Source organism: Oryctolagus cuniculus, chromosome 11, assembly GCF_964237555.1.
Source record: "Oryctolagus cuniculus chromosome 11, mOryCun1.1, whole genome shotgun sequence".
Lineage (NCBI taxonomy): Eukaryota > Metazoa > Chordata > Mammalia > Lagomorpha > Leporidae > Oryctolagus > Oryctolagus cuniculus.
Window position 1 is genome coordinate 13,176,106 of NC_091442.1, and position 27,164 is coordinate 13,203,269.

General features: G+C 59.8%; 1 protein-coding gene across 1 annotated transcript in view; it reads left to right on the forward strand.

Moving 5' to 3' along the window:
- The window catches only part of CDH22 (cadherin 22), a 117,352-nt gene that overhangs the window by 24,025 nt on the left and 66,163 nt on the right, over window positions 1-27,164 (forward strand). The window lies entirely within an intron of this gene.

Here is a 27,164-nt window from a genome sequence, read left to right on the forward strand (position 1 = left end):
CCCAGCGTGCAGCTGCTCCCTGGCACTGCTCAGAATCAGGGCTCGAGTGAGGGTGCCCCGGGGAGCTAAGGACAGGAGCCGGCAACATGTCCTCCGACCCAGCTCTTGGGGGCCCGGATGGCCTGCTGCCGACTCCCCGCCGGACCGTGGGGAGGCGCCCTGGCCCCTCTGGGCCTGAGTTTCCTCGACTGTAAAAACGAGTACGTTTCTTGTTGCTACAACGATAACAGCAATCTCTGGAGCCCAGTGAGGGCCGGCGCCACCCAGGGGGCTCCACCTCTTGGTCCTCACAAGAGCCCCCTGGGGCAGCTACGATCCAGGAGCAGGGAGGTTGGGTACCGAGCCCTGGGTCGCAGCAATGGCGAGCTCAGAGCTGCAAGGAGAGCCCCAGTCGGCTGATACTGGAGCTCATGCCCACCTGCCCCTGCTCCCAGAACTGCACTTCTGGTGCACTTGGCATCTAAAGGCCTAGATTCCAACCCCAACTCTTGGAAGTGGCAGGGCCAGAGGGCCAGCCAGGCATCTCTGTGGGCCTCAGTTTTCCTCTCTGTAGAATGGAGACAGTTATGTTTCCGGCCATGGCCGGATGTGGTGAGGACCGCATGGCAGATGGTGCTCTGAGGACAGAAACGTGACTTGGGAGAATAAAAGGTGGCATGCAGATACTCGCTTGAGGGAGGAGGGCCAAGCAAGGGACAAGCACTTGCAGGCTGTCTGTGCAGAGAGACTGTGGGAGCCCAGACATGAGAGCCCAGGTCTGGGGACTCCCATCTCGGCTCCACCTGCCCACTGCCCCGGCTTCTGTCCCCAGCACTGAGGGGACCTCCTTCCTGAACAAGGCTCTGAGCGGAAGGCTTGTGAGGACGGAGCAAGCTGACAAACGGTGACACCCAGGAGTAGGCGGGGACTACGGGCTGCATCGTCCAGCCCTGCACCTGAGGTGGAGGAGGGGTGATCACCCACTCCTTCCCCCCCAACCCAGAGAACTCACTGGGGGAGGCGGATAAGCTCTGAGAAGATGACGGGAACATCTTCCATTTTCCATTTAACCACCCGATATTGAATTATAAATAATTCATACACCTGCCAAACATTTGATTAAAAGAACCCGATTCGCACTGCATTTGTCAAGGGGTAAGAATTGCATTTGGTGTTTTTATTTTAATCTGTCCTTTAACTCTTTTGCGAATATTTATTTATACTTGGCTGTCAGGTTTTATTCTATTTGCCCTGATTTTATTCTGGCTGTAGCCAGCATTTTTCCCTTCCCCTTTTTATTTTGTCACATCTGCCTGGTCGTCCTGTGTTGCAGAGCCCAGAGGTAATAAACGAGGAAGCTCTGGAGGTGCTCCTGCCCCACCCCCATCTCCGCCCACTGTTTAGAGACCCCCTCTGTTCCCCTCCCACCCCCACACGGTTCCCCAGGCACCCAGGCTCATCTACGCCAGAATCCAACCTGCACAGCCCACGTGTTATGGCCGTGTCCTACCCACTTCTCGCTCCTGACCTTTGCCCATCCCCTCTCCTCGCTGCTGGAGTAGACACCCAGTAGTTCTTTTCTGAACGAGTCAATGAAACAGCTGCATCACCACACCAGCAAAGTATTGGTATTCATGGAGTCTCGTGGGAGGAGGGAGCCGTCTCAGCGAGCCTGGGAGCCGCACAAGGTCTCAGCTCTGGGGGGCTGGCGGCTTGCCAGCTGCGTGAATTTCGGGGGAGACACTTCCGCTCTTGGGCCCGCGTTCCCTCATCTGTAAACAACAGCACCCTCGACAGGGCCTGGCGCAAGAATCCCTGGGTGCACCCAGCACCCAGGAAGCTTTCAACAAATGGAAGCCGCTGTCTTCATAGTGAGCAGTGTCTTCCTCTCCACCCCCTCCCCCGCCAGCTTCTCCCTTCCGCCTGAGGTCCTGCACCTGTGACGTCCTGAGCGCCAGGTGGAGGTCCACTGATGCCTGCGACAAACAAGGCACCAGACACTGCCCGTGTCGCTTTGTTGGCGCCCCGCCTCGGCCCCAGCGCGTGCTGTGTTTGTCGGAGGGCTTACACGGGGCGGTTTGCGAGTTGACATAAAAACTTGTTCTGCCAAGCGATTCCGGTGAGCTGGGAATTTGCTCGGGAGCTGTGTCAATGCTCCTTGAATACAAAGGTGGTGCAGGGATGTTGTAGGTCCGGGAAGGGCTGCGACAGTGACGAGCGTGCGCCAGGCTGCGGGGATGGGATATTTTTAGTTTACAAACCACATTTTCCTACACCGCACGTGTTTTGCTGCCTCAATCTGCTGGTTTTCGAGATCCAGTCCCTCGACTTTTCCCCTGGACTCCTCCAGTGCCCGTGGTCCCTGTCTGGGCCCCAAGTGCCACCTGCACTGTGGGTCACAGCCTCCTGGCAGGTGTCCCTGCCCCTGGGCGTGGTCCTTCCCAAGCCACATCACTGCCCTCAGGTGGGGCTCAAGGGATCCCCTGTGTGTCTGACCCCAGCTTTCAGCAGAGTGAGCCGGATTGTGGTGCAAGTCCCGGCTACACTGGGTAGCCGAGTCACAATCCGTCTTGAGCACCGGCTTAATGTTGGGTGCTGTGGCTGGCACGGGATTCAGGAGTGAATCAGAGCCGGCCACCCAGAGCTGGCCAGGCCCTGCTTAGACTCAGGCAAGCTGTTGGAAGCAGGAAAGGGAGCAGGACCCAGCACTCATGGGGCCACGCCACGTCCACGTCGCCCACAGGCCCCTGCACACGCAGCGCGCTCAAGGTCATCTGCCATGGGTGACACAGCTGGGATCCAAATCCTGGTCTCTCCCAGGTTTAACCTGAGCACCACACGAACTTCCGGGGAGTAGCCAGTGAGGGTCTTGAGGGAGGGCAGCTCCCCAACTCCACGGCGGAGGTCTTCGGAACAGCCCAGGTGGGGCCGTGGACTTCTGCCTGGAGAGCGCAGGTCCCCCAGAGAAGGCTCCCGGAGGCCACGGCCACAGTGCTAATGACGAGTGGCCCCCCGACACCTGCACAGGCGCAGTAGAAGGGCTCGCAGACTGCAGAAGCAGACATCGGCAGCGTGAACCCCCGATTCCCCCGCGTGCGACCTGGGACAAATCGCATCCCTGCTCTGCCCCCCAGTTTCCTCCTCCGTGGGACAGAAAGCGCCCTCCTTGTCTCACGGTCACGCTGAGTAAGGTTGCGTGGGCCAGAGCTCCGTGTCGGTGAGGGGACGGCTCGCACAGCCTTCGCATGCGTGTCCCCTGCTCCTCCACGCCACTTCCTGCCATGAGCTGCGCAGGGACTCCCTTTAAGTTGCTCCTCTCTTGGACAAATTAATTTTAAGTTGATAAGAAAGCCATGTATCTGTTCTCTTAGACATCGGGCCTGTCCACTCCCCCCGCCCCAAGCTGGCTCGTGGGCCACCTGTGGTGTGTCTTTGTGGCACACAGTTTGCTTATTTCAGCACACGTTACACACACCCACAGCAAATAAGGAGCATTGTTTTGGATTTTTTAATGTAAATGGATTCACACTGGGTGTATCACTCTGCAATTTGCTTTTTTCTCTCTCACAATGTTTTCGAATGCTATTGATGCTGATATATATAGCTTTGGTTCTTTCCGGCTAAATGGCTGTGGGAATATTCTCATTTTATGGGTCCACTCTCTTGCAATACACTGATAGGATGTTCCCCCCTCCCCGACTCTCAACAACACTGTGGTTATCACTCCATCTGGGGCTCCCGTGTGGGCGCAGGAGCCCAAGCACTTGGGACACCCTCCTCTGCTTTCCCAGGCGCACTAGCAGGGAGCTGGATGGGAAGCAGAGCACTGGGACTTGAGCAGGTGCCCACAGGGGATGCTGGCATTGCAGGTGGCAGCTTCACCCATTGCGCCCCGACTCTGGACCCTACGTTTGCAATTTTCACCGCCAGGGCAGGGCTCATTGATGATGAGAGCAGCTAGTGCAAATCAAGCTTCCGCTGTGTTCTAGTGAACGGTCTTGTTTAACCCCCACGTGTAAACGGGGCGGGGCGGGGCGGGATGGGGGGGGCAGTGGTTTTCTCCAGGGTTCAGAGGACAACATGGAGGCCCAGAAAGACACAGGATTCATCCAAAGCTTCCCGGTCAGGACCAGGGCTTGGATTTCCTGAGCTCAGCCCATGCCCCTAGCCCAGCAGTGGCCTCTCGCTCCACGCCATCCTGGCCCCAAGGCCCAGAATCTCCACGCTCCCGAGTGGCAGTCCCCTCTGGCTTGCTGAAGGTGTGTGTCCAGGTCACTCTGGGCTGGGACATTCATCCAGGCAGCTGGGAGGACTACCTGGCCTCCCGTGAGTTTTCCATAATCCAGACCCTGGGGGCCATGGCCGCAGACACGGGATCACAGGGGCACTGAACCCAGCAAAGCCCCTGGTCTTCTGGAGCTGGCTGGGATTCGAGGAGAGAGCTGAGCCGAGGGCAGGGGTGCAGGGGCTCGCTGAGGGCCCCTCCAGAGGATGGAAGGTGACCTGTGTCCCCGACCGTGGGTGAAGGGTTGGGAAGCCTGGGCTGGGGGCAGTGTCAGAGCTCAAGAATCAAAGCCAGGCACTGTCCCCCGCAGGCTGCGACCACAGGGAAGTGTTGGAGGAGGGGCTCCGCAAGGCGCCCCCAGGAGCACGAGGAGGGAGGCCCGGCTCCAGCTCCCAGCTTGCAGACCCCCAGCCTCTGAGGTCCTGCTCGTCCCCTGCGGCCCCCGAGGAGGGGGCCATGACCGTTCAGTGCCCGACTTCTCCCTCATCTGCACGGGCAGCACTGAGCACTCTCCCTCGGCTCCCTCCCTCCCAGCTGCCCCCGCCTGGCCTGGGTTTCAGTCTCAGCCCCGCCTGTTGTCCATCCTGCCCCGCCTGTGACCGTGGTTAACAAGGTGCCCAGGGCTTTCTGCGGTCGCCTCTGAACTCACCTTGGATGACTTCACCTTAGCACCCCTGGCCTCCTCCCAACACTGCCTAAGGGACCACACCCTCCTCCTCACTCCCCCCCCCACATCTGCCACCCCCTCCCCCTGGCTTTCCTCCTCCCCCTCTGCACCTGCTCAGCCGTCCTGGCCTTCTCCTCCTCTCCCTGCCTCTTACTCTGCTAAAACATGATAACTATTATTATTATTATTATCGCTAGTTAAGAAACTCGTCAGTCAGGAGCTTCTTCTGGGTTGCACACAGGGGTACAGGGGCCCAAGCACTTGGGCCATCCTCCGCTGCTTTCCCAGGCGCATTAGCAGGGAGCTGGATCAGAAGTGGGGCAGCCAGGACTTGAGCCAGCACTGGGACACCTGTTGCAGGCAGCAGCTTTACCCGCTATGCCACAACACTGGCCCCAGGGCCTTTTCTCATGCACTGTCTTGAGTTATCTCAGCCATCGCTGGGGGTGTCTGGGAAGGGGGAGGGGTACGGGGGGCGGGAGCTGATCCCCAGTCACTTATTGCCAGCTTTTACGTCATCTCTCCCTCTCCGTTGGGTAGGAACCTGGCACTTTCTGTGGCTCTCCCATCTTCCCCACAACACCAAACTCCAGCTCCCCCTCTTGCTTAGCTTCCCGCCGGGTTCCCCCCAGAGCTGTACCTCTCAGCCAGGCCGGCTTCCTGAGGGTCACCCTGGAAGGCCACCGTGGCCGTCCGATGGTCTGAATCCTGGCTGCCGTAGGGTGTGGAGCCGCCTGCGTGGGCGCCGCCTCGTCCACAAGGCGAGGACGGCACGGGCTCCTCTTCCTCCTCCTTGGGCTGTTGTTGACGTGAGGAGCTCTGGGAGCCACCCTCCCTGGCACGCGGGATCTGCTCCCTGCATCACCGCCGCCTGTGGCTGCTATTAATATCCACAGTCCCTGCCTTTCTGACCACCTACATCCAATCCATCACCCACGACTGCCAGTTCTCCCAGCCTCACTGGCTTAACAGCCTCCTCCCGCTTCCCGGCTCAACGCGGGCCCCTCCCAGCTGTTCTGCTCTTGACAGCTGGGGTGAGCCCTTAAAAGGTAAATCGAATCACATCATTCCCCCGTATAACCCTGCAGGGATCACCACCATGGCCAAGGTCAGGTCTCTCCTGAGCCTAGGGCATGGCGGGGGGTGCAAAGGCGTGACCCGGCTGTGTGCAGCCAGCAGCTTTCCCGATTGGCTGCTGCCTGCTGAGCTGACTGCTACACTTGCCCAGGGTCTTGTGCAGCCTGGCGCCAGCCACTTCTCCCACTCCTCCCTCCCCTGTCCCCCAAACATTTTCTCTCAAATCACTGGGCCTTTGCACAGGCTGGTCCCTGGGCCTGAACCCCTCTCCCCCGACCGCACCCTGGCCCATTCCTGCTCCTCTAGCAGGCCACTCTCCACGGAGGCCCTGTAAAGGTGAACCTGCTTGTGATTTCTCAGGGATGGGCCTGGGGTCTTCCCTCCATCACCGGCTTAGCATGTTTTCCTGCCCGCAGGCCATCCAGGGCTGAGAGCCTCAGCCGCCCAGTGCCCTTCTGAGCACCCAACTCCTGGCACACGGCAGCGTTCACTCCACGTTGGTCGGGTCACCCACTCAGCAAACATTTGCCGCGCACGTTTCGGTGCCGGGTGCTGTTCTGTACCCTAAGTGTGCATCAGTGAATGGAACCCGTAGGATTTCCTGTCACCAGGGAAGCTGGTGTGCTGGGGAGGAGGGAGCGAGACAAATCCTAATCAGAGAGAGCAAGTCAAGGGCCTGGGAAGACAGAGGTGGGGAGGGGCGTGGCCCAGCAGGGGAGGGGGCGTGGCCTGGCCTTGGAGAGGGGCTGCAATGGTAGGTGGAGAGCTGCTTGCCATCTTTGGATCAAGCTATTCAAATGGTCCGGCAAGGGGGCCTGGGAAGAACATCGAGGCAGAGGGAACAGCCAATGCGAAGGGGGACAGCTGGGAGACTGGTGTGCACCTCCTGGGAAACCCAGAAGGCTGGCGGGGCTGGGGCCGAATGAGGAAGGGGAGAGGACAAGGGGCTGGCTGGGGAGGTGGGGGGCCATCATGTGGAGCCTCAGGGAGCCTCCAGCTTTTACTCTGCGCAAAAGGGGGCAGAGAGCGGCCCTGAGGTCTCGTTCCCGCGCCCGCCAACCACTGTGAGTAAAGCTGAGTTGTGCAGCCTCCACACCATCTGGCTTTATTTATTTGTGTTTAACACATTCTTATTTCTCCGTTTTCATTTTCTTTGAAAGGCAGAGAGGCATCGAGAGGCAGAGGGAGAGATCTTCCATCCGCTGGTTCACTTTCCAAATGTCCACGATGACGAGGGCTGGGCCAGGCTGAAGTCGGGAGCCAGGAGCTCCCTCTAGACTTGAGCCATCACCTGCTGCCTCTGGGGGGACACGTTAGGAGGAAGCTGGGCTGGGTGGGAAGAGCTGGAACCCAACTCCAGCGGCCCGACGTAGGGTGCAGGCATCCTAAGCAGTGACTTAACTATGGCACCAGACGTCTACCCCGACTGTCCGCTTTTAAACGTGTCTTGGATCACAAAAGGTCCTTTGTGCCCATCTGTCATCAAGGCCACTCCCATAGCCAGCTCCAGGAAGCTGCTAATCCACTTTCTATCTTTGCAGATTGGCCTTTTCCGGACATTTCGCGTTGTGCCTTTGGTGGGGTTTGGTCTTGTGTTGGCTCCTGGCCTCTCTCACGGAGCCTGCTGTTTCACAGGTGCAGCACCGGCGGCACGGATCAGCTCCCGGCTCCTTTTCCTGGCCCAGTAGTACTCCTTTGTGTGGCTGGACCACTCCGGTGTATCTAGTCACCGGTGGAGCGGTAGTTGGAAGGCTTGCGTCTCGTGGCTTTTTTGCACGATGCTGCTATGAACATTTGCCTGCACGTCTTTGTGAGGACACATGCTTTCATTTCTCTCGGGCTGTGGAGCGGTGCATTGCGTGGGAAATTTATGTTGATCTTTTTAAGAATCCACCCAACTGTTTTCCAAATGGGCTGCCGTGTGGAGAGCCGTGTGGCGGGGAGCAAGGACGGTAGCTGGGAGTCTGGTCATTTCATTAGCAGAGGTGATTAAATAAACCCACTGAGCTCAAGGAGAAAGGAGTCAGCTCCACCACTGGTAACCTGGGCATCTGGTGCTCCAGTTGGCACCAGAGACTAAGACCTGGCCCGTGGGATCCGCGGCTGCAGACCCAGGCTTGCCAGCCCCAGAGAGCAGCAGGGGGGTCTGCCTCCCCCTGCCCCTCCCTCCACGCCACCCAATCCCCAGACGGTCTCCACGCAGCCAAAGCGTGACAAGCCCCAGTCTGCAGAAGAATCAGCACCAGGCATGAGCGTTGGAAGCCGTGGAGCCCTCTCCCCCCAGGGAGAGGACAACATTTTCTTTGCAATTAAAATTCCTTTGAAACTGGGACCAAGGAAAATGCAGAGGAGAAAGCTTTTCAAACGAAGGGAAATGCTCTTCTGTAGCAATTACCGTGTGTGCGTTTCAACAAAAGCTGTTTCCTCCTCCCTCGTCCCGGCGGCTGCAGGGAGCTGGCCCTGCCTGGCCCCTGTGTCTGCCTTCACGCTGGGACCTGGGGCCTCCCAGGGCCACTTGCGCTGGCTCTTCCCCGTGTCTCTGCCCACCCTCAGCCCTTGGATTCCTCATCCGTTCCGGCCTTCAGTGCAGATCTTTACTTACACTTTGTGTGAGTCCTGCTTTGGCAACCCAGTGGCTCGGCCGCTGAGATGCAGTCCTGCCTTGGTGCTCATCCTGGTTGTGCCCCCTTCTCCTGGCCCGTGTCCCTTCCCAGCCCGCAGGGGTCTTTCCCTCCTCCTCTGCCCTGCACAGTCCAGCGGGTGCGGACCACGGCAGGCTGTCGGCATCTTGGCCTGTGATTGTGGTGTGCCGTGCTTCAGAAAGGGCAGGGGTAGTGGAGACCTGATTTCCCTTCATCCATTCAATCAACAAATATTTATGGAGCCATTATGCTGTGCCATGCGCTGCCTGAGTGCGAGGAATTAGCCCTTTCTGTGTTTAGGAAGAGGAGGCTAGGTCTTTCTGACCAAGCCCTTCAGCTAAAAAGAGCTACGAATGCCAGGTAGAGTATAAAAAGCGTCTTATTAAAGCATCAAAGGACTGACAAGTAAGCTCTTTGTAAGGAATTACCAGGAATTACTGGGTCAAAACTCAAGGGAAGCAGAAACCCGGACGAGGTGGGGAGCATAGACTTTTGCTCTGAGGGCATTTGCTGACACTAGAAAATGTGAACTTGGGGTGTTTTTGGTTTGTTTGTTTTTAATGATCTCACAGAATAGGGGGAATTGGAATCAAGGCTCATGGCCTGATTAAGGTAGGGAATCAAGTTGAAGACCTGAGCACGATCAAACGGGACTCCGTGAGCTTTGTTCTTGGGGTAAAGATGGACCAGATGTCGCCCAGCCTGGACGCACAGATGGGAAGCTGCATCCACACAACTCGGATATGCTAGGGAAGCTCAAGCCTTGAATTTGTTTAAAATAATCCAAGAATGGTAGCTTGCACAGCCAAATGCAAAGGCTTTTTAGAAAAGAAACTTCACTGGAGGCTTCAAATTCTTCTATAAAAAATCCAAGTACGATGGCCAACATGCAATCAAAGATAACCAGACACAGCAGAAAACAATGCATGGTGAGCCAGGCGCCAGCAGGACAGTGTGAGCAGACATGTGGCATCCCTTGCCCCAAGGGGCTGCTGTCCAGCAGGGAAAACAGATGCCAGCCACTAATGCTTCGCCCAGTGGAGTGGCTTCAGGCCCTCCGTTTACTCAGTCTCTCAGCTGCTTTCCACATGCTGTCTTCCAGCTCTGCTCCTGGTCCCCATGGTGCCCCAGTCTCCTGGTTTCCATGATGCCACAGTCTTCTGGTTTCCATGGTACCACAGTCTCCTGGTTTCCGCGGTACCACAGTCTCTTTGTCTCCATGGTGCTACAGTCTCCTGGTCTCCGTGGTACCACAGTCTCCTGGTCTCTGTAGTGCCACAGTCTCCTGGTTTCCATGGTGCCATGGTCTCCTGGGCTCCGTGGTACCAGTCTCCTGGTTGGCCTCCAGTCTCACTGGCAGTTTCTTACAGGGCTCGCTTCTGGGCTGGCTCTGTGTCTCAGGTGGGCTCATCCATTTCCTCAGGATTAAGTGTCACCTGCGTGCCAATGAGTGTCCGATTTATATTCCCAGCCTGGAGTTCCAGACTGGTCCATCCAACTGCCTACTGCACGTCTCAGGAACGCCTCAAACATAGCACACCCCAAAGAGAACTCTTGCTTCCTCCCCAGTCTGCTCCGTCATGGTGTCCCCACTGTCCCATGTTCAGCAGAATCCTCGAGGCATCCTGAGTCCCTGGTCTGAGTTAGGGTGCAGTTGGAGGTGATGCAACGTGGCCAGTTTAGGGAGTTCTTTAGGAGGTAAAGCGGACCAGACGTAACAGCTTGCTCATGGAGGGTTCAAGAATGAGAACTCTCAAGCATGACTTTCTGCTTGGACCACGTGACACATTTGGGTGCCATTCAGTGAGCTGCGAAACCCTGGGCAAGAGCTAGTGTTAAGGAAGAAGAGAATATGTTTGATTTTGGACATGTTGAGTTTGAGATTTCTTAGAGATATCTAGGTGGAGATGTTGAAAGGATATATTATCTATCTATCTATCTATCTATCTATCTCTTCAAACTCCAGAGGACAGGTCAGGACCAGGGATACCAAGTCTGGGAGTTCCTGTAGTATTGCTGGTCACTGAAACCATTGGCATGGATGAGATTGACTTGGACAGAGTGTGGACTTTCAAGGGGGACTGGAGGAAGAGGCGCCCGGGGAGGAGACACAGACGGCATCATGGAGAGGGAGGAAGGAGCCCTGTTGTTGGGTCTCCCATTCCAAAGGCTGCTGAGAGTCTCGCACAATGAAGACAGGAGGCCGCCTGTCGGATCTGGCAGTATGGCATCATTGGCAGCTGCCGTGTGCCATCTTGGTGGGTGCTGGGGTGCAGGCCGTGGCAGTGGGTTGAGTGGTATGGGAGGAGGTAAGTAGAATATGGCCGACCTCCTCAGAGGTTTTGCTCCTCAGGGGAGGGGTTGAAAGGTGTGTGCGTGCTCGGGGGTTTTGTGTGTAAACATGGAATCCATGGGCGCATGTTTAAATGCTGATGTCTGGGTGCACGTTGGAGACGGTCGACGACAAAGCAGGCGCCCGAGTCTGTTTTCTGTTGCTAGTACTAAAATGCCACAGGCTGGGTGAATTAGAAGAAAAGAGGCTTAGCTTGGCTCACAGTTGCGGCCCAAGGTCAAGGGACCGCAGCTGGGAATGGCCTTCTGGCCACCCGAGACCCAAGGCGGCACAGGGCACCACACGGTGAGAGCGGGGAAGCACACGAGAGACCCGGCCAAACTGGCTTTTATAGCAGACCCACTCTGGAGATAACCCATTAATCCATTAATCTATTAGTCGCATGAATGGATTAATCCATTCACCAGGGCAGAGCCATAATCACTTCTAAAGGTCCCACCTGATCCCACCTCTTAATGTCTCATAATGGGGATTAAATTTTCGTGCGAGTTTCCGAGGGGGCGGAGCCTACTCCAGCCACGGCTGCCAGAGAAGGGCGAATCCACGGTGCGAGGTTTCTCGGATGCCAGAACCCAGGGCGGGGGCTGTTCTCGCACAAAAGGGGCGCGCTCCCTCTGTGACGGAGGGCAGCCGGGGCGGGCGGAGATGTGTTTCCTGTTCCCGTGGAGTGCAGTGGGGATAATGATGGGGCAGTCTGCCTGCGGGCTGCAGTGGGGTCAGGGAGTGAATGTTTCCAAGGGGCTCAGCCCAGCAGGGTGCAGAGGGCGGCCGCAGCGCCACACACGGCCGCTGCTGTCTCACACTTGCTCTCACCGCTGAGTCCCTCTTGCTTGTGGATGGCAATGACGCAGCCTTGATGCTTAGAGCATTGCTTTCAGTCATCAACTACGTGTGTTGTACGGCCAACCTGGGAAGACTTTCCCCACTTTACACAGAGGAGAACACGGTGGGTCAGAGAGGTTTAGTGACTTGCCCAAGGTCACACAGCCGGCGGCAGCAAAGCTGGGAGTCCAGCCCAGGTCTGACTCCCAGGCCAACTCCCCGCACCCCAGCCCCTGCCTTCTCCTTAAAGAAGAACACAGATTTAGGAACTCGCCACCAACCCGCCTTTGCAGTCTCTACAGCACAGCCCTGTGCGTGAGCTGTGTGTCCCCCGGAGAAGGGGATGGAGAAATTCATGACTCGAATCGGAGCTTTAAACTCAGGAAGGAGGGGATTAAGTTTTGAACAAGGTGCCAGGCTTGGCTTGCTCTCCTGTTCCAGCCCGAGTCGGGAGATTATGGAAGAAGACGTCTTATCTGCCAGCTCCATCGCCAGTCAGGAGAGGGCCTAAAGTACCCACCACCGCCATCCCTGGCACCGGCGCTGCCTCTGTGCCACCCCGGGCGGGGCCCTGTGCACACTGTGCGGCGAGTTGGCCCAACTGGATTGCAGCCTGCAACTGCAACAGCCCAGCTTGGACATGTGGGACCCACGAGAGCCGTCCTCTCCCCGGGGTCACCCTCCAGCTGTTCTGGACAGGACCAGGTTGGAATGACCGTGCCTCCCTCCAAGCCAGCCTTAGCCATGTACGCAGTCCTGCTGCACCTGCCTCTCTGCCCGTGCCGCCAGCACCTCGGGGAAGACTGTGCCCCCGCTCTCCGCTCTGCCCAGAATTCTCCTCCCCTGGTCCTGCGCGGTGAGCCTGCTCTGATCCTTCAAGGGTCAGGTCCAATGGCACCTGCTGCAGGAAGCCTGGTTGAGTCCCTGAGATAAAGGCCAGGCTTTGTTGATCACCTACTATGTGCGGGTGCCTGCGTTAGGGGCTAGACCCCAGCCCCTGCCTCCAGAGGCCCAGCAGGAGGAGTCACGTGGCTGGAAGACCTTGAGGATGGGGCAGGGAGCCGAAAGTGACCGTCACCTGGCAGGCTCGGGGCAGGCCCAAGAGTGAACGCAATGGGCCCTGTCCCTGGCAGAGTGGTTGCCTTTACTCCTCGCTGGCTTGTCAGCTCCCCTTGGTGTGCAGAGAGACAGCCTGGGGCAGGGAGCCCCCCGTCAGGACCCGGCTCTGATGTCAGACTGCTTGTGTGACCCTAGGCAGGTCACCCAACCTCTCTGTGGCTCTGCGCACATGGCAAAATGGCCGTACAAATGGGACGACCTCCCAGACTTGTGTGACAGTGACATGGCTCCCAGGGGAGCTGCCTCGGAGCACGGTGCCAGGCACTCAGGGGGCGGCAGTTGCTCTTATTACTACCAATTATTTTCCTGGCAGAAGATTTGGGACCCATTACCAACTCTTCCTGTGCACTTGGGAGATTTGTCTCCTCCGTGAGCCTGTCTCCATCAGGAAACTATCCCAGGGAAGCAATGACGGGCAGCGCGGTCAAGGGAAAGCGGTGGGGACTGGCCCGGGGCCAGAGCCGGGTGCCGAGCCGGTGGCGACTCCCAGCCCACGGCTGCCGGGAGCCGTGGAGGATGAAGTTTGCAGGAGGCGGTTAGCAGCCAGATCCCCAAGGGCCTTAAACGCCAAAACAATGCTTTTAGGGGCACCGGGGCTTGAGCAATTATTTGGCGACTGTGTCTGATCATTAGGGCTGATGGGCCCCCGGGGAGGCAGTGAGCTGCCCGTCACGGGCAGGCGCTGAAATCCAAGAGAAGCCAGACATCAGAGGAGTGGGGCAAGGACTCAGACCCTCCCGAAAGCAGCACCCGGGGAAGAACGCAGGGCGCCAGGGGCGCAGGGCCCCCAGCCCCAGGGCCAGCGGCTTCCTTGGCCTGTGCTCCTTGGCCCCACTGTGCCTATCTGTGCAATGGGGACAGGAGGGTGCCTGCGCCATGGTTATCAGCGTGATGGCATCAAGCACTTGCTGTGGCCGAGCCTACCATCGCCAGTCTGCCTTGGCCTCCGGCTGCCCGCTCGGCCGCCCCCGGCCTCTCTGCTTCCCCTTCCGGGGAGGAAGCGGCCGCGTCGGGGCTCCCTAAGGAGCTTGCCATGGTTACCAGCTGCCGGCAAGCGGAGGCCATAAATTGCGAGCCCGGGGCGGGCGGGGTTGGGGGGCGGGAGGGAGGGAACCTGTGCAGAGGCGGGCCGGGGGGGCAGCTAAGTGGAATTGAATCTTGTTTAAGGAGGAGGCCCACGCCTCCCCGGGCCTGTAATTTACTGCAAGGTTGACAAGATGAAAGCGGAATTTTCAGCGGCATAATTGCTGGGACCTCGGGGAGCTGCGGGAGATGAGCCGTGAGCGGGCGGTGGCGGCCCCGGGCTCTCGGCGAGATCTGGGGCACTGATGCTGTGGCGGTCACAGCAGGAGGCGGACCCCGTGGCTAGGAGCCCCGCAGGCTGGGGCCAGGCTGGCTAAGCCCGGCTCGGGCCCGCGTCGCGCTGCTGTCGCCTCCTGCGCCGAGGTCAGGCCCCAAGCATTGGGCAGATTTCATGTAGTGGAACGCGCTGCTTGGGACGCTGCGGCCGCATGGCTGCCGGCAGTGGCCCCCTTTAGGATCCTCTCTACAGACGGAGGGAGGTGTCCATCCCAGGTCACGCCTCTGGCCTGCTGGGAAGCCTGCGTCTGACAGAAGTCTGGTAGTGGGCTAAAGCCTCCACCTGCAGTGCCGGCATCCCACAGGGGCGCCGGTTCAAGTCCCGGCTACTCCACTTCCGATCCAGCTCCCTGCTGTGGCCTGGGAAAGCAGTGGAAGATGGCCCAAGTGCTCGGGCCCCTGCACCCATGTGGGAGACCCAAAGGAAGCTCCTGGCTCCTGGCTTCCGATCAGCCCAGCCATGGCCGATGCGGCCATTTGCGAAGTGAACCAGCGGATGGAAGACCTCTCTCTCTGTCTCTCCCTCTCACTGTCTGTAACTCTACCTCTCAAATAAATAGATAAAATTATTTTAAAAAGAAGTCTGGTAGATGCACGAGTGCCAACGCGTGGCCTCTGCCCGCACCCCGCCCCAGACTGCCTGATGGGACCCGCGAGGCCTCTGCTGACACAGCAGCATGGCCAGGTTCTCCCGAGCCCCACCACGGTGCTCCCCAGAGCCGCAAACCTCCCGCAGGCAAAGCCCCGCCTTGGAGCTGTCCGTCACCAGGAGGCTTACGTCAAAATACACTGCTGGTGTGCGAGACTGGAAGGGGAGACTGAGGCCCAGACAGGGTAGATTCACCCGTGGTCTCAGGAGATCAGAGGCAGAGGCTGGGATTCCAGAGCCCAACCCGCTAGTCCAATGCCCCCATTGCACAGATGGGAAGACTGAAGTCCAGAGAGTTTGGGGATGCCACCCAGGGGCAGGGCCGGGGCAGGGAGCGGAGACCGTGTGCTGGCGTGAGAGTTCGCCGCTTAGAGCTGGGCTCCAGCTGCGGGGTGTTGAGCGAGCCACTGCCCTTCCTGGGGCCTCCCTGGTTCACTGGGAACCGGAGAGACCAAAGCCCACGTGAGGGGCACAGTGCGAGAACCGCTCAGCACAGCGGCGGGGGGCGGGGCCGGCACCGGCTGTGTGTGGGGTGAGCCCCTCCTTCCACACATCCTGCTCACTCACGGCTCAGGCTCAGGCACACAGCAGGTGCGCAGTTTTCAACTTCTGGTGCACGGCTTCTCCAGGGGCTCCCAGAATCTGCCGGGGAGCTCTCCCAGGACAGGCCCGGGAGCCAGACTTCCCTCGCTCCAGTCCTGGCTTCCCTACTTCCGGGTTGTCACCTTGGACAAGTGGATTCACCCCACCCCTGCCCCAGTTTCTTCATCCATAACATGACGATAGTACAATAGATCGTAGCACAGACTCAACAAGGCATCCCAGGCAGAGTCCTTGAAGCACCCTGGGGACACTGTTATTGAATCAACACTCCAGGGCCCAGGAGCATGCATTGTGAGCAAGACCCCTGACCCCTGACCTTTGACCCCATTATGCTGCCAGCACGATCCTGGTCCCCTGCTGAGCCCTGGGCACCACCATCTGGCTTACGGTCCAGGAGCCTGGACGGGACAGGGACTCGCACGATGGCGGCAAAGCTGAGTTCCAGCCCCGCCCGCTGGCCGTCCAGCCTGGAGAGCTTTCTCCTGTGGCCAAGGGACCACCATCACCTGCTTGGGGCTGCAGTGAAAATGAGCTACCCCGAATCCTGCACGGCCAGTGCGGCTGCAAGGCAGACAGGGGACCAAGAAGACTGGTCACACATGCTGCCGGGCCCCAGCTGGGTTCATCGGTGGCTCCTGGGAGGGCCCCACCAAGCGGCACGTGGCCTCTGCCTTGGAGATGCACAGGATCAGGCTCCGGGAGGCCTCGCAGGAGCAGAGCTGAGGTGGGCTGGGCCCCTGTCTGCGCCGTGTTCCGGTCCCTTCTCTGCACACAGCAGTCTCTGACTCTGCCCCGCACGGTCAGCTGCAGGCCTTGGACGGCCTCGGTTCTCACAGCAGCCCCGAGGGGGGTGCTTGGCATCCGGCAGGAGGCGCGACCCTCCCCAGACAGACCCTACTGTGCCACACCCCCAGGCTCTGCCCCAGAGCCTCAGCAACAGACAGAAGCTAATGGGCTCAGTCCAGTGACTGAAGCTATGCAATTCAAGAGCTGGATAGGAGAGCCAGAAAGCCAGAGAGGGGGCGCCCGGGGCAGAGGAGCCGGGAGCGAGTGTGTGTGGAGTTCCAGATTCAGCAGGTGGAACAATGGCGGACAGGCAGCCAAGGGGGTGCGGGGAGAGAAGGGGGAGTCGGAGGGCAGAAGGCGAAAGAGAAAAACGAGACCAGGGGGAAGGAAGAGCAGGAGACCCGGGGGAGGCGGAGGCGAAAGGAACATGACAGAGTTCTCGACTGTGTGGCATTCTGGCCCTGGAGTACTATGCAACCGTGAAAAGGAGCAGACAAACCTCACAAGCACAGCTTGGAGGAGACAGAACAAGATGCCAAAAAGAGTGCGCCGCGTGCTTCCATTTCCGTGGCGCTCAAAGCCGAGCAGAACCAAGTAAAGACGTTCAGGAACGCACGGTTCGCTGTGCAGAGCACAGGGATGCGTTATCACAAAAGCCGGGACCCAGGGAGCGGAGATGAGGGAGGAGCCACGAGGGGGCCTTGGAGGAAGTGCGATTCTCAGTATTTTGATCCAAACGTGCATCCGTAGGTTCGTTTTATACTGATTAACCTCAGCATTTATGATTTGCAGTTTCCAGCATCGGGGCTGCATTTCACAACCTTAACTGATTACTGAAAGTTGGGGGGGGGGGTGGCTGTGGACGAGGAGTTCCGGCGGCGGGAGAGCCCCGGGGCCTCCTGGGGCTCCGCTTGGCTGGCACCACACGGGGCCCTGCCCCCACCAGGCCGCGTTTGTAAAATGGAATAAATATTGACACGGCCAGGATGGTGTTCAATTTGTCCTGATCACTGGGCTGCGGTGAGTTCTGACAGGGCGCGGTGTAAAACAGCAGCTCGGGATGTAATTTCTACTGTCAACATGATGTACAGCGCGGCTCTGCCTGCCGCACCGCTGCTCGCAGGGGGTGGGCAGCCCCGGAGCTCGGGGGGCGGGGCCCCGACTGCTGCCCCTGGGCAGGTGAGCCGCACGAGCACACGTGTGTGGGTGTGGGGGTGTGTGTACACACGTGTGTTTGTAACTTGTGACTCTCTAGCTCATAACTGGGGTAAGCCACTCAAGCAGTGGGCACTGGGGGGCCAGGGTTCACGCTCAGAGACAAGGTCAGGCCTGTCCTTCCTGGTGGACTCTGAGCGCCTCCTTGCCTGTCCTCATCCATCTCCCCAGCCACTACTGTCTGAATCCCAGGGTCACCACTAACCAGAACTAGCTGTGTGACCTTGGGCAAGTACCTCAACCTCTCTGAGCCCCGTTCCTGCTTTGGTAATAGAAATGTTGTCAGAACTCAGCCCGATCCTGGACACCAAGTGTCCCGCGTGGAGCTCTGTGTTACCTCTTGTTATTAGCTAATTGGCTGGCACCGGGCCTGGCACCTAGTCAAAGCGCAGTAAACGTTTCTATTATTATCTGCCCTGACTCAGAATCGGCTCAGTGTTTGCCACCTGCCTGCCTTCTCCTCCGCTGTTTGATCTGCCAAGGCTGCGCCCCGGAGGAGCTCAGCTCGGGGCCTCTCCCGCTGTGGCTGCTGCCCCAGCTTGGCCACTGCAGGGAAGCGAGATTGTGGTGGGAGTGCTGGTAGCATTCTGGATGGGGCTACAGCGAGGAATGACCGATGGAATGCGCAGAAAGTGCTAGAACAGCGCCTGGCGCTCTGTAGGTGATTAGTTAGCGTCCATTGAAACAAAAATCATTCCTGATGTGTCCACTGGCCTCGGCCCTCGGCCCTCGCCTCCGACCCGGCGCCAAGTCCAGCCCATTCTGCTTCCAGGATATTCCTGACCTGTCGCTTTGTCCGCCCCATGACAGCCCCCTAGGCCGAGCCACCCTGGTCTCTCTCTTCCCCAGACTCCATTAGGGTCCCCGGCCAATGCTTCCGGCCTGGTTCCCGAGGGAGAATCGAGTGATTGCTTTCACATCACAAACTTACGTCTCGTCTGCTAGGGTCTCCTCCCGCCTCCCCCTGGCCCCCAACCAAACTCCCACCCCCTGCCTCCCCTGCAGCCCCCACAGCCTCTCTCCTGCCCCGCAGCCTTCAGTGCCCAGAGCCGGCCTCTCACCTGGGCCTGCCTGGGCCTCAGCACCTAGGGCATCTCCCAGATTTCAGCTCCAAACCCTCGCGGCAGGGGACTGGTCCCTGCCTGGCCCCGTCCATCCCCGGGGAAGTCGTGTCCCCGTAGCCAGGGCAGGCCTTGGTGTGGTGTGATTAGGCCACCACTTGGGGCCCCGATGTCTAGATAAGAGTGGGGTCCTGGCTCTGCCCCCCAGGGCGCCCCAGCTCCTGGACATGGGGGAGCAAGCAGAGGGTGGCAGGTCTCTCTCTCTTTGAAATAAAATTAAATAGAAAGAAAATCTGAAAAACAAGAAAAGCTTGCATTTCAAAGAAATGTGGGGGTCCCCTGTACTTCCTCTGGGTTGAACTTGACCCAGTTGGTAACTGTATGTTTATTCGTGAAGTGGCTGGGTTACTGAAGGTGATACGCACACACACACACGTGCACACACCCACGTGCACACATGGAAGGGAGGGCCATTGGGGCGCACCCTGCACCCCCAGCCTCCAGCTCACTTCCCAGCACAGAGTAGGTGTTCAATAAACAGTTGCTAAAGCAATAACGGAGCAAGACCACAGGGGGGTAGGGGGCGTGGCAGCAGCCTGGCAGCCCCGCCCCGTCTCTGTCCGCCCACCCTCTCTGTCCATCCATCCCTCATCTGCTCACTCACACATGCGGTGGCGCCCACTCTGTGCCCAGCTCTGAGCGTAGCTGAAGGGCAGGGAGCAGTAATGGGGGCCCCCAGGCAGCAGGCAGGAAGCAGAGGCCCACAGAGGAGCTCCGTGGGGGTGCAGGGGCCGCGGCCGGGACGATGCCGTAGAGGAAGCAGGTTCGGATCCTGCAGGGCCCCGAGCGGCTGAAGGTCCGGGCAGGGCTGGGAGCCCAGAGATCACGGTCAAGTCCCAGCTGCACCACACCCCAGCTGTGCCCCCCCCCCCCACCCAGGGAGATCACACGGCCTCTTGGTGCCTCTGTTTCCCTGTCTGAGAAAGGAGAGTGAATAACGGTGCCCACCTCCGGAGGCCGTGCGGGGGTGTCCGAGCTGGGCGCCCGGGGTCCTCTACAAGGAAGCCTGCACCTGGGCTGTAGTGGGGGAGGGGGGAGGAAGCCGGGGGAGGTTTGCAGCAGGAGAGCCGTCTGGGGGTGACTGCGTGCGTGCGAGTGTGCCTGTGTGTGTGTGTGCAGGGGTGCGGGAGAGCCCAGCCATGGCCCACCCTCTTGTCTGACCTCCACCCACCTACCGAGCCCCGCAGCCCTGGCACATCTGAGCATGCGCATGAACCCGCCCAGCGCTGTGCTCTCCCTGCCGCCCCGGGCCCAGGGAACAGCGCCCCAGGGCCTCAGCCCACACAGCCAGGCCCCTCTGCCGGCCGCCTGCTCCACACTCGCTGAGCACCTACTACGTGCAGGGACTTGTTCTCAGCCCTGGGCCGCAGGGCATGTGGGCGGGCACTGGCAGTACTTCGCTGCGGGCGCGTGCTCGGGTCAGCCCCAGGCCTGCGGGCCCGGTTCACGGCGGCACCTGGAAGCAGGCGGCATTAGGAGGCGAGTGGACACGAGGTGACCTGCCCTGCACCTGTGGCCCCTGCATCCCCCTGGATCCACTAGGCCCTTGGGGAGAAGGCGGCAGCCAAGCCCCGAGAGCGCTGGGCTCGGGATCCAACGGGCACTGTGCCCTTGGGACTCGGACGGGGCAGACAGCAGCCAGCCTGCCAGGCGCAGCGCCCACTGGCACGCCCGGGAGCCAGGCGGGCGCGGAGAGAGGACACGCACGAGCCGGAAGTGCCGGACTGGCTGAATGAATGGGCGGAGAACGAATGAGCCACCTCCGCCTGCGAAACCCTTCTGCCAGGTCCCGGCCCCACGCTGGAGCAGGAGGCGGCCGCCTCGGCTCGTGCAAGTCTTCGCGGCCTCGGGTCAGGGCGCACTGCCGTTCTGTCTGACGTCGTGAAATAAACGCACGAGTGCACAAGTGACCGAGGGGACGGAGTTCTGGTCCCTCCCGCCCCGGGACGAGCGATCAGAAACAGGCAAGAGCAGTGTGCGTGATCCTCACAGCCACCAAGACGCATCGCGAAGGCTGCGGCTCCTCACGCGTCATCTCATTTCCCCTTACGTCCCGCGGAGGAGACAAGTGGGATTCGCCCATTTTTCAGAAGAGAAAACTGAGCCTCAGAGAACAAGGTCACGGCACAGAGGATGAAGTATCGGCGCTGGAACTCAAATCCTGGTCTGACTTTGGGTCCGGAGCTCTTAGGTCCCCAGAAGGCTAACGGGGCTGCGAGGGGTAGGAGGGGATAAGGGAGGGGTTGGGGGAGGGGTCCCAGGCTGCACCAGGCTGTGCCCAGCCACACTTCCTGGCCTTGGAGGAGAGAGAGGCCCGGAAACAAATGTGGGGGGGGGGTGGGCTCGGGAGCTCTCCCTGTCCCCGGGAGACAGCCAGACGACAAAAGAGTCTGGAGCAGCTGGCAGTCAGGCGGCCCCAGCTGTGGTGCCAGGACACTGAGGACTCGCGAGAGGCCGTGCTGCCACCCAGCCCAGAAGCCGAGTGACACGGCGTGGGCAGCAGCGGTGGGGCCCAGGGCACGGGAGGAGCTGCAGCCAATCAGCAGGGCTGGCAGCCCCGGCGGCCCAGCGGCCCTGGGCGTCTGGGTACAGCCAGCCTCCCCGAGCACCCCACCCCCCAGCTGCAGTTCTGTGCTTGGCTCTGGAAGGAGGAGGAGACCTTCGTCCTCCAAATCTTGCCGTCACAGCCAGGCATGTCTGAGTGAGCTCAGAGGAGAGGCTGTGGGGGTGGAACTGTTCCAGACACAAAGTGGATTAATTCGGTGGTTTGATAACATCAGCAAGGACACTGTGTGTTCCATCTTTCCCTAGAAGGTCTCTTCAGTCTCTTGGGATGGCGCCCTTCATCATCCCAGAAGGGCTGCTACTGCTCCAGCCATCACCTATGCACACGTGCAGAAAGCAGAAAGGTTTCCCTTAAAGACACTTCTTTTTAAGAGTCAAAAATGTTCTCAGGAGATTCCCGGTAGACACCCCCTGCTCTGTCATTGGCCAAGGTCGTGTGACGTGATAGCATCCTACACCAGTTACCTGTGCGGGGGAGGGGGGGGGGCTCTTGCTGGCTTAGACTCCTCAGGGTTCACAGAGGAGGGGCTGAACACATGGCCACACGAGGGCGAGCCGTGCAGTGCAAGGGGAACGGGAGAAGCATGGAGGCAGAGCTGGCTGCTCGCAGCAGCCATGCCGTTTGCACTCCTCATCACTCTGTGGACCCAGACCACGCTAGTCACTGTTCCCAGGCTGCGCTGAGGCTGTAATTTGTCCTGTAACTTCCTACCTCAACTCCCCATGACCACATCCTCCTCACTTCGCAAGCGTCAGCGCCGCCGCCCCCTCCTCCAGGCAGCCCTCCAGGGGACTCAGCGCATGGGAGCCCCTTCTCAGCCTGCGTGTCTGCGTGTGGGTTCCTGGTGTATTATCCGTGCTTTACTGTGGTTGCTGTTGCTTGTTTTAAACGCTGATCCACTCATTGTGATCACGTGGTGTAGTTCACAGGGCTGGGCGTGCGCCAGTTCATGAGTGCTCAGGGGGTCGGTGCAGAGGAGTGGCCCTGGCCTTGCTGAACGAAGGGGAGGGCTCCATCGTCCCCGGGTCCCTAACGCTCCGTCTGCCCGTTAGGGACCATTCTGTAAGGGCTTGCGGAAGAATGAGTGAATGAATGAATGAATGAATGAGTCTACCTGGTCATCAGCCGTCCCCGTCGGCAGTCGGCAGGGAAGTGCTTCAGCACTGCTGGGACCGGCTGCTCCCCGAGCTCCCCCAAAGGCCAGCCCCGCCCAGGACCGCCCCGCATTCCAGTGGCCAAGGGCGAATCCCATCCCAGGGCCTCTCAAACCCCCCTTTCGCAGCCACGGGCTCCTCTGTGCCGCACCCACTCACAGAGCCCTTCCCCCACTGCCCCTCCTGCTCTGCGCGCCCCAGGGCACGGCAGGGACTCTCGGTGCTGCCACAGACGGGCGGGCGCTGTCCGCGGCCTCCCCTGCTCCACCTGCGCGCCCTCCTTGGTGACCCCATGCAGCCTTAACTTGGCAACCATTCAGATTCCCGCAGCTGTGGCCACAGCCGGGCCTCACCCCTGAGCCCCTGGGCCTGCTCTGTCTCCACATGGTGCCCGACGGGCGTGCTGAGTGACCACGGCGCATCGCAGGGGACCCCGATCTCCCCACGTGTGCCCTGCCCACCACAGTCCTTGGCCGCACGGCTCCCGCCGCGGAGGCTGAACCCCGCCTCTCCCACACCCTGGATCTGACCCGACGACATGTCCTGTGACTCGGTCTCACTTCTCAGCACCTGCCCTGCTCCCCTCTCGGCCCGCGCCACCTATAGTGACTTGATCATTGAGCTGACCCCTCCCAGCCCAGTTCCAGCCAGTTTAACACCAGAGCCAGACAGGGTGGACTTTTGAACATACATTGCATCATGCCACTCCTCTGCTCAGCTCCTCCTAGGGCCTCCTCTCACGCCCAGTAAAAACCCCAAAGAGACGCTGCCAGCTCGCAGCGCCACCGCCGTGCCACTCGGACCTCACCTCCTGCTTTGCTGGCTCTCGCTCCACTCCAGCAAAACTGGGATCCCTGATGTTCCTGCTGCAGAACAAATGAGTGTGCACTGGCCTCAGGGCCTTTGCACTTGCTGTCCCTTCAGCCTGGTACACTCCTCCCCAGCGTCATGTGCAGCTCCCTCCTCCCCTCTCCCACTGCAGATCTCTGTGCCAGAGTCACCTTAATGGTAAGGTCTTCCCTGACCACCCTGTTTAAAGTGTTATTTATAATGATGATGATAGACGGATAGATACATAGAGAGCAAATCCCTCCACCCAGAGCTTCCCAGGCCCCTTGCTTCTCTGTGTCTCTGCATAGCACCCACCATGCTCTGACCCCTCCTCCGTCCGTTTTCTGTTGCTACAACAGAAACAGCTGAGACTGGGAACTGTACAAAGGAAAGAATCTGTGTGGGCTCAGGGTTCCAGAGGCTGGGAAGTTCAAGGGCACGGTGGTAGCATATGGCGAGGGTGTCATAGCATGGCAGCAGGTGCAAGGACCAGCGGGCGCCCCAGAGGCACTGGCTCCCCGGCGGCAGGTCCGGTCCTGGAGAACCACGCCGGCCCCATCACCCACCCGATCCCCGCGTAAACCCTCCGCTCCACCTCGGTGCCAATCGGAGTTGAATGCAGAGGGCCTGGCCCGTGGCGCAGCGCTGCAGCCATGGTGTCATGGTGTTTGTTCGCTGAGCCACCGCCCTGCAAGCGACAAGACTGCCTCTTTGTGCTCTGCCTTGAACCCACCTATGTGTGCCGTAATGAGCGTGCACCGGATACCCACTCCCCGCTGACACATGTGACCGCACGCACACACGAACCACACGCATGGACGCAGGCCCCGGGGGACAGCAGGCGGCTTCCAGGAGGTGGGGCTGGGGAGCGGGCAGGAGAGGCCAGCACAAACTGAACCAGGCCAGGGCTCGGTTCTTAATCTCATTTGGGATTAAGCAGCTCTGTGCACTAGGCTGAGACCTGCAGCCCACGGAAGGCCGCCACCATGGCCTGTGTGTCCCGGGAGTCCTAGGAGGGTGCGACACAGCGCGGGGGCTGCCCGGCCACTTCCTCAGACACACGCTCAATGCCAGCAACTGGGGCCCGAAGTTGACCTCCCCCCGGGCAAAGCAGCTGGAACAGGACAAAACAGGCGACGGGGAGAAGAGGCCAAGCATCCGTGGCAGCCCTGGCAGGGCTGTGCAGAGCGGTGAGCAGCTGGCATGCGGCCAGGGCAGCTGGCCAAGGCGCCCAAGGGAGAGCCAGGCCGCTGGGATAGGAAGCCTCGTGCTGGGGTGGGGGAGGGAGCCGCCCTTGCACAGGTGCCCCCAAACCAGGCTGTGTCCACTCGCAGGGACCCCCTTTCCCACTCTGCAGAGTGGCTCTGGGCAACATCCTTGGGCTCTACCTTCCCCTCTGTAAAGTGGGGCTATGACACCAGCCCTTCACCCTGGGCAGCCCTTCCTCCAAGGGGGGGCTTCTCCCTTCAGCACCCCAAATTCCACACCTCCCAACCCCTCCTCCTGTACTTCAGCTCTGAGAGTCCCCGCAGCCTGTCCCAGCCTCTGGGCCTTTGCACGTGCTGTATTTGATGCCTGCTCCTCATCCCTCCAGCCTAGCCACATGTCACCTCCCCTGAGAGGCCCGCCTGGATATCCTGTCCATAATAAAACTCCATCGCTTCTGTCACCCCCTCCCACGCTCTGTCCGGCTTCAGTTTCCTGAACACATGACTTGTGGGTTCATTCGTTTATTACCAGTCTTCTTCTTCTTTTTTTTTGACAGGCAGAGTGGACAGTGAGAGAGAGAGACAGAGAGAAAGGTCTTCCTTTTTGCTGTTGGTTCACCCTCCAATGGCCGCCGCGGCCGGCACGCTGCGGCCAGCGCACCGCGCTGATGTGAAGGCAGGAGCCAGGTGCTTCTCCTGGTCTCCCATGGGGTGCTTGGGCCATCCTCCACTGCACTCCCGGGCCACAGCAGAGAGCTGGCCTGGAAGAGGGGCAACCGGGACAGAATCTGGCACCCCGACCGGGACTAGAACCTGGTGTGCCGGCCCCGCTAGGCAGAGGATTAGCCTATTGAGCTGTGGCGCCAGCCGACCAGTCTTCTTAACCACAAGGTGGGATCCTTGGGGCCCAGGGTTCGATTCTGCTGATGGCTATGTCCACACAGGAGCTGGCGTCTGGGCAGGGGCTGGGAAGTCGCGTGCAAAGCGTAAATGAAGAATCAGCAGAGATCCGCCTCCCGCCTGATGTATAGCTGAGCATCTGACGGCATTCTGCAGGCTTACACGGAGAAATGATTTTCCAAGTGTATGGAAGGAATGAATGAAATGCATTCCCTTCCTGCTTGTAGTAGGCACGAGTGTTTGATGAATGAATGAATGACTGAATTGCGGTCAGTTCCCTCCTCTCGTAAAAGCTGCTATAAACAAAGAACTAAAGGAAAGGGAGACGAGAGAGGAGGAGGCAGAACAAAACGGAGTGCCGCAAACCTTGGGGGCGCTCCCAGTGCCCCCCTGCAGAGCCTGAGCCTCCTCCGATGCGCCCCTCCCCCGGCCTTCCTGCAGGGCTGGGACGCGCCCTGGCGCTGCCTGGCGGAGCCCGGGGAGCCGTTCCCACGGCCGTGTGCACAGGGAAGTCATAAGCTCCAGGAAATGAAGGCTGTGGCGCGGCGCTTCCCCCTCGCCCATAACTCCAGCCTCATTACGACCAGCCAGGCTGTAATGGGAGCCATCAAAGCCGGGTCCCCAGGGGCACGGGCGCAGCTCAGGGAGAGCCGCGCGTGGCTGACCGGGCGGGGCCCACCTGAGTGACCAGGCTCAGCCACAGGGCCAGGGTGCGAGCGCAGGGCCACAGGTCCCTGGACGCGGCTGAGCTCAGGTTCCCGAGGACTCTTCGCCTCCACTCTTCCCTCCATGTGGTTGGCATCTCCCATTCCGGCACCCCAGAAATGCAGCCCACCCCTCATGACCACCCCCTTTTCCAGCCAGGATTCCTCACCCTGAAACCCCTTCCATAAAGAATTCCTGGGGCGGCTGTCGGCGCGGTGGTTTAGGCGGGGCTCGCGGCAAACGTCTCACACGAGTGCCTTGGGTTCCAGTCCCAGCTTCACTCCTATCCCAGCTCCCTGCTACCGCACGGGATGCACAAGGACGTGGGTCCCTGGCACCCCCAGGGGAGACCTGGATTCAGTTCCAGGCTCCTGGCTTCAGCCAGGCTCAGCCCTGGTTCTTGTGAGCATTTAGGAAGTGAAACAGAGGACTGATTCTCTCTCTCTCTCTCTCTCTCTCTCTCTCTCTCTCTCTCTCTCTGTTTCAAGTATAATGAAAATAAACACATCTTTTAAAAATGTAAAAGACTCTCTGGAGCCAATACTGGGGACAAGTCCTGGGCTGCTAGGTATTTGCAAAATGGGCATAAAACACCACCCTTCAGCCTGTCACTCACATCTCTAACGGCATGAGAGGTGCCCATGGAGGTGCCAGGTTGAAGGGGTGGCCTTCTTCCCCAGAGACCCGGCCACTCCCTTTGTCTCCAGGAAGACCCAGCTAGGACCAGGCCAGTGTCCCTCACACCCCTGCCCAGTCACACACTTCCAGCTCCCCCCCACCAACTCCCCAAACCAGCCAGACCACCCGCAGCCCACATGCACCTGCCCGCCTCGCCCCAGGGGGGCTCCGATGCTCCTCCTCCCAGAAGCAGCCCCGATTCTCTCCCCCATCCCCCCCCACAAACACCTGCACCCACTCCCTTTCCCGAGTCCCGCAGGTCCCCAGTGTCCACACACATTCATGGCCCCACAGGGGTTTCGGTTGTTCCTGGGGGCCGGCTCGTCTCCCTCCCGGCTGAACTGTGAACTTATCCACCCTCGTGCCCGGCATCCAGGCCAAGCCTGGCACGGAGCTGAAGCTGGGTGGAGCTGAGTTTTAGGAAGGGGCTGAGCTGAGCGTGGAG